Below are 15,908 nucleotides of genomic sequence, written 5' to 3'. Positions count from 1 at the left end.
ATTTTCCGACTAATAAGGATTTCCCTCAGTTCCTCCTTCTTACTAGATCCTCTGACCCCTTTTATATCCGGAAGGTTGTTTGTGTCCTCCTTAGTGAATACCGAACCAAAGTACTTGTTCAATTGGTCTGCCACTTCTTTGTTCCCCGTTATGACTTCCCCTGATTCTGACTGCAGGGAACCTACGTTTGTCTTTACTAACCTTTTTCTCTTAACATAACATTGCAGTCCGTCTTAATGTTCCCTGCAAGCTTCCTCTCGTACTCTATTTTCCCTGCACTAATCAAACCCTTTGTCCTCTCTGCTGAGTTCTAAATTTCTCCCAGTCCCCGGGTTCGCTGCTATTTCTGGCCAATTTGTATGCCACTTCCTTGGCTTTAATACTATCCCTGATTTCCCTTGATAGCCACAATTGAGCCTCCTTTCCTTTTTTATTTTTACGCCAGACAGGGACGTACAATTGTTGTCGTTCATCCATGCGGTCTCTAAATGTCTGCCATTGCCCATCCACTGTCAACCACTTAAGTATCATTCACCAATCTATCCTATCCAATTCACGCCTCATACCTTCAAAGTTACCCTTCTTTAAGTTCTGGACCATGGTCTCTGAATTAACTGTTTCATTCTCCATCCTAATGTAGAATTCCATGATATTATGGTCACTCTTCCCCAAGGGGCCTCGCACAATGAGATTGCTAATTAATCCTCTCTCATTACACAACACACAGTCTAAGATGACCTCCCCCCTAGTTGGTTCCTCGACATATTGGTCTAGAAAACCATCCCTTATGCACGCCAGGAAATCCTCCTCCACCGTATTGCTTCCAGTTTGGTTAGCCCAATCTATATGCATATTAAAGTCACCCATGATAACTGCTGCACCTTTATTGCATGCACCCCTAATTTCCTGTTTGATGCCCTCCCCAACATCACTACTACTGTTTGGAGGTCTGTACACAACTCCCAGTAATGTTTTTTGCCCTTTGGTGTTCTGCAGCTCTACCCATATAGATTCCACATCATCCAAGCTAATGTCTTTCCTAACTATTGCATTAATCTCCTCTTTAACCAGCAATGCAACCCCACCTCCTTTTCCTTTTATTCTATCCTTCCTGAATGTTGAATACCCTTAGATGTTGAGTTCCGAGCCCTGATCATCCTGGAGCCACGTCTCTGTAATTCCAATGACATCATATCTGTCAACATCTATTTGCACAGTTAATTCATCCACCTTATTACGGATACTCCTTGCATTAAGACACAAAGCCTTCAGGCTTGTTTTTTTAACACACTTTGTCCTTTTAGAATTATGATGTAGTGTGGCCCTTTTTGTTTCTTGCCTTTGTTTACTCGGCCTTCCACTATTGCTTTTTACCTTTCTACCATCTGTTTCTGACTCCATATTACTTCACCCTGTCTAGCTGCATAGGTTCCCATCCCCCTGCCATATTAGTTTAAACATTCCCGAACTGCATTAGCAAATGTTACCCCCAGGACATCAGTTCCAGTCCTGCCCAAGTGCAGACCGTCCCTTTTGTACAGGTCCCACTTCCCCCAGAACTGGTTCCAATGTCCCAGGAATTTGAATCCCTCCCTCTTGCACCACTACTCAAGCCACGCATTTATTCTAACTATCCTGCTCCCTCTACTCTGATTAGCATGTGGCACTGGTAGCAATCCAGAGATTACTACTGTTGAGGACCTACTTTTTAATTTAACTCCTAGCTCCCTAAATTCAGCTTGTAGGACATCTTGTTGGCTCAGGCGGGACTAAAGGTGAATCCCCATAAGGTTCAATTTGTAAAAGAATGGGTCACCTTTCTTGGAGTGCCCATTCCAGAGGGATCATCCCTCGACTCTCTCAAGGTGGAGATAATACAGCGACTGCCATTACCTGTTATGTCTTCAATAAAGAGTCAGACTAGATACTGCAAGCTCAAAGTAAGTGTGACCGTAGTCCTTTTTTACAGATCTCAGAGTGCCTCTCCAGCCTCTGAGGCCTCATTATGTACAGGTGCTCCCAGGGGATGTGGGATCCCAGGGGATGGTGGTTAGACATGGTAATTACAGGTTTACATACATAACAACACTCCCCCCCACTGGCCCCCCGCCCCCCGCCCAAAGTCAATGGTGTAACTATTTACAATGTGAGTCGATCTGGGGCCTTCCTTTCCCTGGTTGATCGTCTTGGTGCAAATGCTGGTGTTGGTGAGTCGTTTGTTGGGCCTTCGCTGGGCTGCTGCGCAGCTGGCCTTGCTGGACTGCTGAGGGTGGTGAGTCTTGCTGGGCTGCTGCAGGTGATGGGTTCTGCTTTGTGTTCAACCGCTGGGTTGGTTGCCACTTGTGTGTGTGTTGGAGGGTCGATAAATGTAGAGTCTATTGTGGGTTGTTCTGGATAGTCCATAAATCTGAGTTGGTTTGGTCCAAGTATTTTCTGCAGGTGAGTTCATTTGTGAGTTTGACCACAAACACCCTACTCCCCTCTTTGGCCAAAACAATGCCCGCAATCCACTTGGGACCTTGTCCATAGTTCAACACAAATACAGGATCATTTACTTCAATTTTGCGTGACATATTTGCGCAACCGTGATATGTATTCTGTTGAAGCCGCCTGCTCTCTACCTGTTCTTGTAGATCAGGGTGGACTAACGAGAGCCTTGTCTTAAGTGCCCTTTTCATGAGCAATTCAGCGGGAGGGACCCCGATGAGCGAGTGGGGTCTCATGCGGTAACTAAACAAAACTCAGGATAAGCGAGTCTGCAGTGAATCTTCAGTTACCCTTTTCAAGCTCTGCTTGATTGTTTGAACTGTTCATTCTGCCTGACCACTGGACGCTGACTTAAACGGGGCAGATGTGACATGTTTGACCCCATTGCGGGTCATGAATTCCTTGAATTCAGCACTGGTAAAGCACGGGCCATTGTCACTTACAAGGACATCAGGCAGGCCGTGCGTGGCAAACATGGCCCATAGGTTTTCAATGGTGGCAGCAGACGTGCTTGCTGACATTATCACACATTCAATCCACTTGGAGTACGCATCTACCACCACTAAAAACATTTTTCCCAAGAATGGGCCTGCATGAACATGAACCCGAGACCACGGTTTGAAGGGCCAAGACCATAAACTTAGTGGCGCCTCCCTGAATGCATTGCTTAACTGGGAACATTTATTACATTTGTGCACACAGGACTCTAAGTCTGCATCAAAACCGGGCTATCACACGTGGGATCTGGATATCGGTTTCATCATGACAATGCCTGGGTGGGTACTGTGGAGATCACTAATGAAAGTGTCCCTGCTCTTTTTTGGCACAACTACCCGATTACCCCATAGGAGGCAGTCTGCATGTGTAGACATTTCATCTTTGCGCCGCTGGTATGGCTTTATTTCTTCCTACATCTCTAAAGGGATGCTAGACCAACTCCCATGGAGCACATAGTTTTTTACTAAGGACAGTAAGGGGTCCTGGCTCATCCAGGTTCTAATCTTTCGGGCAGTAACAGGTGATTGCTCACTCTCGAATGCTTCCATTACCATAACTAAATCTGCATGCTGTGCCATCTCCACCCAGGTGGTGGGCAATGATAGCCTACTGAGAGCATCGGCACAGTTTTCTGTGCCTGGCCTGCGGCGGATAGCATAGTTGTATGCGGACAACGTGATCGCTTTTGAAATAAAAAAAAAACGTGATCGCTTTTGGCTAAGATCATGCGTAACTGACCTGACAGGGGAGTAACCATGACCCCAACGTGGTTCTCCCTGGATCAGGAAGGTGATTCTCCTATGCTTTTTGGAAATAGGAGGTGGGTGGGGTGGCTTGACCCATCCACCTCCACGGAGGTGTGTGGGGGGCCTGACCCATCCACCTCCATGGCACGAACCTGGTATTGCAGTACTTCCAGGAACGGTGCAGTGGCTCTAGGCCTTTTGGCTTAGAGCATTGGCGCAGAGTGATCCTTGATGTGTGCAAGGTGACCTCTGGCGTTTGTGATTTGACAAAGAATTGGAAAGATTGGCAACGAATAATAATAAATTAAAAAAATTTAAAAAAAAAAACGTGATCACTTCTCGGCCTTTTGGCTAAGATCATGCGTAACTGACCTGACAGGGGAGTAACCGTGACCGGAAAGTGGTTCTCCCTGGATCAGGAAGGTGGTTCTCCTTTGCTTTTTGGAAATAGGAGGTGGGTGGGGGGCACACATCCACCTCCATGGCACGAACCTGGTATTGCAGTACTTCCAGGAACGGTGCTTTGGCTCTCGGCCTTTTGGCTAAGAGCAAAAACTTTGGCGCAAAGTGATCCTTGAATGGGCCCAAGGTGACCTTTGGCATTTGTGATCTGACAAGTTGATCTGACAAAGAATTGGAAAGATTGGTAACGAATAAAACATTAAAAAAAAACGTGAGCGTAGTATCTGTTCTTATCAGTTTAATATCCCCTATGGGGACATGATATTGAATTGATTTTTGGACAGGGAGCTGGATCAGGGGCATGCCCCGTCCACTCCATGCACTGACCTGGTATTGCAATATTTCCAGGAACGGTGCAACTTCGCCTCTCGGCCTTTTGGCCTAAGATCAAACACATTGGCGCAAAGTGATCTTTGGCATTAGAGTTGATCTGGAACGAAATTGGATTAAAAAAAAAAAACGTGAGCGCCCATCTCTGGATGCGGGCTGATACATTCGTATTTATCGCTTTGTGATGGATGGGTCGCACCCCCGAATCAAGTGGATCTGCACTTTTGCTTCTTGGAACTTCCCGATGCCTGGTTCGAACAGCAAGGGGAACTTGCTTAGGACCTGGGCACATGAAGTATCGTCGACGGACGAAAGCGCTCGGACGTGGTCCCAGTTCCAACGTATCTTTCCCAGCCAACTGCTGCCGAACAGCGTGGGGCCATCACCCGGTACCACCCAGAGTGGTAAATCGTGCACTGCTCCAGCGTAGGAGACCTTTATGGTAGCACTGCCAATTACCGGAATCAGTTCCTTTGTGTACGTTCTAAGTTTGGTACGAATGGGAGTCAGGACTGGCCTTGAAGCTTTGTTGCACCACAACTTATCGAAAGTCTTTTTACTCATTGTGGACTGGCTTGCGCCCGTGTCCAGTTCCATGGACACCGGGAGTCCATTTAATTCAATCTTCAGCATTATCGGGGGACACTTTGTAGTAAATGTGTGCACTCCATATACCTCTGCCTCCTCGGTCTGAGGCTCTGGTTCATCATGATCCACCGTGGATCTGTCCTTCTCTGCAACATGGTGGTTTGCAGGATTAGCAGGGTTTGCAGCTCGTCTGCACATACATTGGAGGTGTCCAATTGTTCCACAGCCCTTGCAAACATATCTTTTGAAGCGGCATGAGTGGAATCGATGATCACCCCCACAGCGCCAACAAGGTGTTAATTGCCTTGTATTCATCATCCTTGATGGTGGACTCTGAGTCATCTGCGGACGTGCAGCTACAGACATGTAAATCCTGCCATGTACATTTTGATTTGAAAACAACGTTACTTTGTTCATAGTACTTTCAGCAGCACTAGTGGGCTGGGAAATTTGTTTGGTATTGTCACTGATGGAGATAAACGCCTGGGCTATCGCTGTGGCTTTACTCAATGTTAGGGTCTCTACAGTCAAAAGTTTGCGAAGTATTACTTCATGGCCAATGCCAAGTACAAAGAAGTCCCTGAGCATATGCTCCAAGTGTCTTGCAAGGCACCTTAGCTCGGCGACGTAGCTCGCCACTTCCTGGCCTTCAGACCTCTTGTACGTGTAGAACTGATACCTCGCCATCAGGGTTTAGATGCTCCCGGACCAGTGTGCACAACTCATCGTATGACTTTTCTCTGGGTTTTGCTGGAGCGAGCAGGTTTTTCATGAGGCCATACGTTGGTGCCCCGCAAAGGGTGAGGAGGATCGCCCTTCGTTTGGCAGCGTTCGCTTCTCCTTCCAGCTCGTTGGCCACGAAGTATTGGTCAAGTCGCTCCATGAAGATTTCCCAATCAGCTCCCTCTGAAAATTTCTCCAAGATGCCCACAGTTCTCTGCATTGTTGCATTGGGGTTTGTCATCTGTATCTCGTCGACATTTGTTATGTCTTGAATAAAGATTCAGACTAGATACTGCAAGCTCAAAGTAAGTGTGATCGTAGTCCTTTATTACAGATCTCAGAGTGCCTCTCCAGCCTGTGAGGTCTCCTTATATACAGGTGCTTCCAAGGGATTGTGGGATCCCTTGGGACTCCAGGGGATAAGCCCTCTGGTGGTTAGACATGTTAGTTACAGGTTTACATACAAAACATTACTCACTTCGAAAACAGCCCTACGATCATTCTTGAGTTTGGTGGGGTATCGAAGGAACTTTATCCCAGGCTTTGCAGAGTGTGCAAAGCCCCTGTATGTTTTAATAAAACTGCAGGGTGATGACATATGCCCGGCATGGACTGATACCCACACCCAGTCTGTGGCTAAATTAAAAACTGCAGTGATACAGGCCGCATGTCTGATCCCTCCTGACCCCACGCAGCCCTTCCATTTGGAGGTTGGGGCCACAGAGCAAAGCCTCACTGCAGTTCTGTGCCAAATGCGAGCTGATCGACGACAGCCCATTGCATATGCTTTTTGAATCCTGCAGGGGGCAGAAAAGACGTATATTGCACGTGAGCGCCACCTACTGGCCGTCTTCTGGTCGGTACATCACTTTACCTTTATTACTGGGTTACAGGCTACAATCCTGCACAGCGGATACACACCTCTGAAACTACTGATGAATCCTTGCAGCGCCTCAGCAAATTGACATAGGAATTTATGGAAAGAGACATTGATACCATTTCCAAACCCACCACCTTGCTGCCACAATTTCTAATCTATGAGGGGGACCCGCATAAATGTCCGTTACCCCTGATTAACTTTGAGACCGATCCTGTGCAGAAAGAGCCCATACAGGGTGCCCCAGAATTCTACATCGATGGGTCCTCATATCACATTGAAGGATCCCCTCACACCGGCTATGCTGTGGTATTGCCAGAAAGAACCATCCAGCGAAGATGCAACAGACAGTCTTCACAATATGCAGAAATCGCTGCACTTCTAACTGCTGTGAAGGAAACCTCAGAAAGACCCGTGAATATTTGGTCCGATAGTGCCTATGCTATAAACTCCATGCTCTCCTTGCCCCTATTCCACAACAATGACTATTGTATGATAGATGGTAAGGCCCTGGTTACGCCTGCTCTGGTCATACCTTAAACAGCGATCCCAGCCCTGCTTCATAGGAACGGTAGCAGCCCATAGAAAAGGGGGTCCACATAGTGAGGGAAATTCCAGAGCAGACAGAGCAGCCAAGGACACTGCGATTGATGGGGAGATAGAGGATATAGTTGTTGAGCCCTGCAATGCTGTTAGCAAGGCCTCCCCAACAGATCACCTAGATTTAAAATCCCTGCAGTAGCAATACTGGTCATTTGCTGTTGTAAGTGCCTGGCACGATGAAGGCAGACCCCTTCCTCAACCAACAGCCTGGGCTCCCAATACCATACTAGCCACTGCCCCTGACTCAGATGAGCAGTTCAAAAGAAAGCCAAACGCCTGCCCGGTGGTATGTGTTCCACCAGAGATGGGTCAGGAACTGCTTTCTCTCTTTCACTCCCACCCTATAGCAGGGCACTATTCGGCCCTGGTAACCTTCTATAAGGTAGCATGCACAGCTTGGTGGCCTTCCATGAGGGATACAATCGACCAATACGTGGCACGATGCCTATCGTGCTTGCAACACAATCCTCCCGCATGCACTAACCGAGCCTTGCTTCAAAGCACCCCCAGGGCCAAGGACTCAGCTCCAGATAGACTTCATTGGGCCACTTCCACAGGCGCAAGGCAATTTTCCGCATGCCCTAGTGCTGGTGGAGCAGTTCACTAAATGGATCGAAGCATTCCCCTGCCACTCCAACACCGCAATCACAGCAGCCAAAACACTATTGAATCATGTGTTTTGTAGGTGGGGAGAACAGTACAAGTGGACAGCGATCAAGGTTCACACTTTACCAGTAAAATTTTTACCCACCTGCAGGAAATGTTGGGGATAAAACACAAATTACATATTGCTCACCACCCCCAGTAGTCTGGAGGGGTCGAAAGGGGGAACAGGACCCTCAAGTTAATGTTAAAAAAATTGTGCGCGGACCACCCCACTCAATGGGCTAACATGCTGCCAATGTGCTTAATGGCAATGAGGTCCACACCTCATAGAACAACAGGGGTCTCCACATATCAGGCCATGATGGGGAGGCTCATGAGAACACCAGGCCAGCTAACACTAACAGGGATGAGTCCCCTGACAATGAAAACATGTAGTTCCAAGTGGCTGGAACAAGTGGTAGATCACACCAATCAGATCAATCGATTTGTGGCCACCAAATTGGGGAAGTCAAAAAGACAAATTAAAAGGTACTTTGACAAGAAAGTACGTCCCTTTGAATACGAGGTGGGAGACTCAGTAATGATTCCAAATTATGGGAAAAAGAAGCTGCCTTTGAGCCCGGGTGGTGGGGACCGCATAAGATTATAGACCGATTGAACCCAGCGGTTTATTTGATTCAGTTACCGGGGAAAAAGAGCGTTAATTACAAGAATGGTTTCACATTAATCAGTTAAAAACTGCCAAAGAGTAAACACTGCACTGATCTTGTTTCCCACAGACTATGTTACGGATCCTCACAATTGTCACGACGATACTGGTCACGACCGAAGCCGAGGGAAGATGGAGAAACGGGAGCTGCAGCATGACTCATCAACATCATCAATCATCAATGTGCTTCGAGAAGCGACGGTGCACTGAAGATACGGGAAGGGGAGGGTCTCCGCTGGAGATGTTATTGTACTATAGTAAATCCCTTAAACCTTACGAGGTGGGACCAAGTCAGGCCATCCACCTTTCTCTCTCTCCCTCTCAATGTCGATACTATGTGATCCCTGAGGAGATAAGTCATTTGAGGGGTCAATAAGGATATTTCCCCCTCAAGGTGGGGAGTTTGTAAGAATAAAAGTGTTTATTAATGGTTAAAATTGATTATGTGTATGTATAAATGTTAAAAGTGTAGATTAACGGAAAGGTCTGTTTGTGTTGAGATAAAATGGAAGCCCACAGATTGCCAGCATGGACTAAGTTTTGTAAGAAACAAAATGAAATCCCCCAGAGCTGCCGCATGGGTTTTGTGTATTGGAAAGCCATTTAAACTAATTAGAGATGGCTGAGCCAGACCAGGCAGCCACATGTGTGAGTAGAGCTAATAAGGGGCTGCCCTGGAGCCAAGGTCCAATCGTGGGGCTTTCAGAGAGACAATGGCTTTGAGAGGTTTAAAAGAACTCAGCCAAAGACTTTTCTCTCTCTCTCTTGGACACACAGCACAAGACATCCCTGAAGACCGGCTAAAACAGCAAGCCGTGTGTTCAAACCAGCCAGCCAAAGGGATGTAATGTATATCACTCTTTATTATAACCTCATTGTATCACTGTTGTAACTAAGGTAGATCTGTAGGATATTTAATGACTGCTGTTAAATGCATGTGTGTGTTTTTTATAAACTGTGCCAATTGTTCTGAAATAATTGTCTCACTGTCAAATGTAAGCCCAGAGAGATTCAGAAATCGTACAGTACCAGGGATGGGAGCATTTACTTATGTGGAGAGACTGGAGAAGCTGGGGTTGTTCTCCTTACAGCAGAGAAGGTTAAGGGGAGCTTTATTTGAGGTATTCAAAATCATGAAGGGCATTGATAGCGTAAATAATGAGAAACTGTTTCCAATGCCAGAAGAGTTGTTAACCAGTCTAAAGTAATTGGCAAAAGAACCAGATGCAACATGATTTGAAACATTTAAGAAACAAGTTGTTATGATCAGGAATGTACTGCCTGAAAGGGTGGTGGAAGCCGATTCAATAATAACTTTCAAAATACTTGAAGTGGAAAAATTTGCAGGGCTAGGGGGAAAGAACAGGGGAGTGGGTCTAATTGGATAGCTCTTTCAAAGAGCTGGCACAGATGATCTAAATGGCCTCCTTCTGTGCTGTATGAATCATAGATTAATATCTCTAAAAGTTCCCCCACCACTGATGTTAGACTTGTAATATAGTGCTCCATCTAATGGACCACTGCTCCACCTAGTGGACTACTGTGGTAATGCAACTGCTGCTGTATAATAATAAAATGGTCATGTGACCAGGTTGCCCAAGTTCCTGTAGAGCTACCTTGTATGTGTGTGTTTGTGATGTTGTAAATAATATATCACATTGGTGATGAAGATTGGATAATTTGATTCTCTAGCTGAAATTTGAGTTGGTGGATGTTTCATGCCAAACAACAGAGAGACTTCGGGGGCAAGTTTCGGGCCTCCTTCACAACGGCGCACCTCCGAGAGGCACGCCTGTTTCGTGGAATAAAAAGTGCCTACCTCGGCGTTCTGCGCTCCGAATCGGACCCGTTCCAGCGCGGCGCGGCGCGGCGAGGGGCGGGGCCAAAGCTTGGCACCAAAGATCTTCCGGCAGGGGGGTGGGGCTACCTCACAGAAGCAGATTCCGTGCCGGCATGCGCGCTGGAGTGTGCGCGCATACGCAGTGTGATACGAACATTGTCACTCGGCCATTTTTAAAGGTAAATTAGGAAAAGTGCTGTTTTGTTTTGTGGAGCTGTGGAAAGGCTTGTGAGTGAATTTTGCTGATTTTTAGTGCCTGAAGGAGTGCTTTTAGCAACACTGTTGAAGAAATCACCTACTGAAATCAGTGAATGCTGCTTTTTGCTGCTAAACTTCCAGAACAGGTGCTGCATTGGTGCATGCAAAATAAGGACTGTGTGTTTTGAAAAATCAGAGTGTCAATTCAATACAGCAACGTAACAGCGTCCACCAAGAACAAAGAATTTCTTCCAGGAGGAAGTGGAGACATTAGTTAACGTCATTGAGCAGAGATGGCAGGAGCTGGATACCAGCAACAGAGGTCGCATAAAAGTGCCACCCAAAGCAATGACGAAACGCTGGAACCAAGTTGCAGAAGATTACTGCGCAGTGGTGCATACCATGAGATCTGGAAGCCAGTGTAAAAAGAAATGGCACGACCTTGGTCAAGTAGTTAGCGCAAGTAATATTTTCATTTTTCAATGGAATCGTAATTGTAAATGTGACTATTTGTATAAGTCACATCCTGCAGAAAGGCGCATTCTGTAAAAAGTTATATTTTAATATTTGCAGAAGAAATTGGCCCACAACAAAAGGGAAAGAACTCGAACAGGAGGAGGCCCGCCAAATCTGCATCCCCTGACACCCTTGGAACAGAGGGTAGCTGCTATGATGAGTCGTACATGGAGAAAAGCAATCAGTACAGCACAAGCTGGGCCCGCACACGAGGGAGAAAGTAAGTCCTGAAAATGCATCGTGGCCTTTCAAATCAACCTGCTGCCTGGCCTGCTACGTGTGAGAGTATTCATACCACCCATCCTGCCCCCTCCTCTGCTGCTAAACATTTGACTGTTCTGATATATTTTGCAGAAAATGAAGATGACTTCAATCCTGAAGCTCCTGAAGATCCAGAAGAAGAACCAGAAGAACCAGATGCGGACGATCCAGACCAAGGGTGGCTGCAGGCATTGACTGAAATGTCTTCAGGGGAGACTTTCCAGCTTAATATTTATGAGTCCACATTAGCGGACATCAGTGTTTCAAACCCTTGCATAGGTTCTGGTTCCACCTTCCACGGTTTTGATTCCAACGTTGCAAGTCCCAGTGGTGCTGCTGGTGTAATCCAGCAGTTTACAGCCACTGCCCCACCGTCCCAGCGTGTGCCTCCCACTTCCATAGGTTCTGGTTCCACCTTCCACGGTTTTGATTCCAACGTTGCAAGTCCCAGTGGTGCTGCTGGTGTAATCCAGCAGTTTACAGCCACTGCCCCACCGTCCCAGCGTGTGCCTCCCACTTCCATAGGTTCTAGTTCCACCTTCCACGGTTTCACAGATTGTGACGTTGCGGGTCCCAGTGGTGCTGCTGATGTAATGCAGCAGTTTACAGCCACTTCCCCACCATCCCAGCTCGCGGCCCCCACTCGAATGGTGCTGGATGCAACACCCAGGACCCCACCATCCCAGCCCGCTGCTCCAACTCGAATGTTGTCGTTTGGAACACCCAGGTTCCCACCGTCCCAGCTCCCGCCTCCCAGTGTAGTGGTGCTGCGAGGCAGACCCAGGCAGAGGAGAAGGAGATTGGAAACACGCTCTCTTGAGATGCAGTGTGCAACAGATGTGGCTCAGGTTGTGGCATTGGGTGTGGAGAGCAATGAGCTTACCCGATCACTCGTGGGCAGCGTCAGTGCAGTGGGTGAAGAGGTAACGGTACTGATGGGAGAAATAGCAGTAATGACACGGGAAATGAGGGAGGGAATGTCCGAGGGAGTGCAAGTGTTGGCACAGGCCGTCAGGGAGGGCCTGGGTGAGGTAGCTGCTGCAATAAGGGCACACAGCCCAGCCAATTAAATGACACCCCCATGAAGAAGTGAACATTCACCGAGATGTGGATGAGAGATGGTTGCAGCCTTTCTGTGCTGCTTTTGTTCTTGTTCTTGATGCAACTGTAGGAATTGAAGTTGTTTTGTAAGTTTTGTAACTTTACAACTTAGGGTTAAAGTTAAAGTGATCTTAAGAGTGTAAGATTTTTCACATTGAAATTGTTTTGTAACTTTTATAACTTTATAAGTTTTTAAGTGATCTTAAAGAGTCCTATTAAAAAGTAAAGTTTGATACAACAAATATTTTATTACACTGTTAACTTTTCAATAAAATATTTTTTCATTAAAACTGAATCATGTTCCATTAACACAACACAACATAGGAACAACTCCAAAAAATAAACATGTCCATGCGCAACAGTTGTCACAGAGCCCTCAAGCATCAGTAATTTAAGCGTTCATGGATGAGCTGCTGGCGCAGGGCTCGAGCAATCGTTAAAGGAGCACGATGGACGGCCCTCCTCTGGTCACGTGCTCCGGCATCAGGCACTTGCATGCTTTCTTGATCGTCGTCATCATCCTCATCCTGCTCTTCCAAATTACTATCATCAGGCACTGGCCCCTCATGTGGGTCTTCTCGTTCCACTACCAGCTCCTGCTGCCTCACGATGGCTAAGTTATGTAGCATGCAGCACACAACAGTGAATTGACCGACAATCTTAGGAGAGTATTGCAAATGGCCTCCAGAATGGTCCAGGCATTGGAAATGCTGTTTCAAGGTGCCAATAGTCCTCTCTATGATGCTGTGCGTCTCAATGTGCGCCATGTTGTATTGATGGTCAGCTTCTGTCCGTGTCACGCGTAGGGGCGTCATGAGCCAGGTGGTCAGGCCGTACCCTTTGTCTCCCAGTAGCCAGCTCTGCCCTTCTGGCTGCTGCTCAAACATGTCAGATATAACGCTGTCGCGTAGGATGAAGGCATCATGGGTGCTGCCAGGGTGTCTCGCATCGACTGACATGATGCGCCGCTTGTCGTCACACACGAGCTGCACACTGATGGAGTGGAAACCTTTTCTATTCCTGTACTGCTCGGAATCCTCCACAGGTGCTCGCAAGGCGATGTGGGTACTTTGTACACCTCCCTATCCCCTGGCTGAATGGTCTAAATCTTCGCAGCTGGAAGGCTGCTGCTGCCTTCGCTGTGGGTGGCTTGACACCGCCCCTGTTCCCTGGTCGAACGGCCTAAATCTTCGCAGCCCGAAGGCTGCTGCTACTGTTACTGTGGTGGACTGACGCCGCCCCTGTCCCCTGGTCGAACGGCCTGAATCTTCGTAGCTCGAAGGCTGCTGCTGCTGCTGCTTCAGACAGGTAGGAAAATTCAATGTATTTTTTATTTGCTTTGTTTATCATTTATTATTCAGGATGGCTCTTTATTTGTAGAAGTGAAAGTGTTAAATGCTTGTAAAATTCCATAACTTCCCTCCCCCACCCCCCTCCCCCCATCTCTCGTTCCCTACGCCTAATTTATAAAGTGCAGGCAAGGTTTTTCTGTGCATACAAAAATCTACATTTACTCCATTCTAAGTTAGTTTGGAGTAGGTTTTCGCTGCCTAAACTTGCAAAACAGGCATAAGTGGCTGCACATGCCCCCTTTTGAAAAAAAAAACTGTTCTACACTGAAACTATTCTAACTCACTACAACTGGAGTGAACTACATGCCAAGAATTGCAATTTCTAAGATACTCCATTCTAAACTAGTTGCTCCAAAAAACTAGGAGCATCTCAGGCCGAAACTTGAGTCCACTGAGAGGTTCTTTGTTTTGCAGCACAGTTAAAAATACAAGGTAAATTTCAAGCATACTGTTGACATTGCCAGAGTCCAGCTGGCCATGCCTATGGGAATAATAGGATGCTTGGGTGAGTTCCATCATGACCTAGAGACATTTGGAGCATATGTGGAGCAGCTAGAAATGTTTTTCACCACAAATAGTATCGTCGAAGTCCCCAATGATGAAAACCGTAATCGGGTGGTGTTAGAAAGAAAAATGGATATTTACCTGACTGAAGCAGGCCCTGAGATGTATGAAACCCTGAAAAATGTGCTTGTTCCTGTCAAGCCAAAGGATACTCCACTGATGTAGGTTCCAAGTTAGAACAGAACTACAGTCCTGAGCCCCTGGAAATTGCTGAAATTATCATTTTGGAATACAGGATCAATTCATTGACGAGTGTATCAGTGAGTACATTGCAGCTTTAAATAAACTATCCATTCACTGTCATTTTGGAAACTTTCAGGACCGAGCATTGCATGACCATTTGTTTGTGGGATGAAAAATAACACAATCAGAAGGAACTTGTTGACAACCCCTAACTTGACTTTTGATTTAGCTTGTCAGACAGCTATGTCGATGGATATGGTCAACCAATACTCCTGAGAATTTTGTGCCATTTCCATGAAATACAAGGATCAGTTTCAGAGCTTGCCTCTCTTAGTTGTGTCAGGAGACAAGCCTGCCTTAATATTTAGAAATTGGTTTGTTACTGAGGCTGGATTGGAATGAGATTTTTCGTGTTGAAATAAGATTTGCATCAAAAGATGATGTCATCAAGAAGTATCCGAAGGTGTTCTGCAAAACAGGCAGTCCGATCCAAGGTTTCAAGACGAGTGTCAGAGTACAGCAGGACGTTAGACCAGTTTACTGCAAGGTAATTCCCGTACCATACACACTCAAAGAGAAAGTTGAGCAAGAGCTTAAAAGACTAGAGACTGAGAACATTTTCTCTGAGATAGATCTAAGTAATTGGGCTACACCCATTGTTGTACCTAAGTCAGATGGTAAGGTAAGTTGTGTGGTGCCTATAAAGTAACTGTAAACCAGGTTCTAGCATGCAATCTACCCAATACATTACCAAATGTAGAAGATTTGTTCACAACATTAACAGGTGGCCAGATTTTCTCAAAGTTAGATCTCACAAATGCCTACTTACAACTTGAACTAGAGGAGGAATACAAGTCATACTTGACTATAAATACTCATCTAAGCCTATATCAATTTAATAGGCTATCGTTTGGGTGTCTTCCGCCCCCGCCATATTTCAAGGGGTGATGAACCACATTTTGCAAGGCTTTGAAGGGGTAGTATGTTATTTAGATGACATACTCACCTCAGCACCAAACAGGCAAATCCATAATAACATATTGAATGAAGTGCTGAAACAGCTGGAGAAGCACAGGGTATGAGTGACTGCTCACAAGTGTGAGTTATTTCAAAACTCAGTGGCATACTTGGGGCACAGAATGGACAAAGATGATCGACAGTCAACCAAGGGAAAGCTGGATGCAATCAGAAAAGCACCCACTCCCAAGAATTTCACTGAACTTCGAACATTTTAGGGTCTTTTGTACTATTATGGGAAGTTCCT

At 46.3% G+C, this 15,908-nt stretch overlaps 1 non-coding gene and 1 pseudogene across 1 annotated transcript; both read left to right on the top strand.

Annotated features, from left to right (window-relative positions):
* The first annotated feature begins 4,062 nt into the window (after positions 1-4,062).
* On the top strand, positions 4,063-4,260 carry LOC139264850 (U2 spliceosomal RNA). Its single transcript, XR_011593419.1, has one exon. It is a non-coding gene; the product is annotated as a U2 spliceosomal RNA (small nuclear RNA).
* A 126-nt stretch (positions 4,261-4,386) lies between these two features.
* Positions 4,387-4,557, top strand: LOC139264820 (U2 spliceosomal RNA; annotated as a pseudogene).
* Positions 4,558-15,908: the final 11,351 nt, after the last annotated feature.

The sequence above is a fragment of the Pristiophorus japonicus genome, chromosome 5, assembly GCF_044704955.1.
Source record: "Pristiophorus japonicus isolate sPriJap1 chromosome 5, sPriJap1.hap1, whole genome shotgun sequence".
NCBI classification, from domain to species: Eukaryota; Metazoa; Chordata; class Chondrichthyes; family Pristiophoridae; genus Pristiophorus; species Pristiophorus japonicus.
Note: the sequence above shows the minus strand (reverse complement) of the source record. Positions and strands in the feature narration are given on the sequence as shown.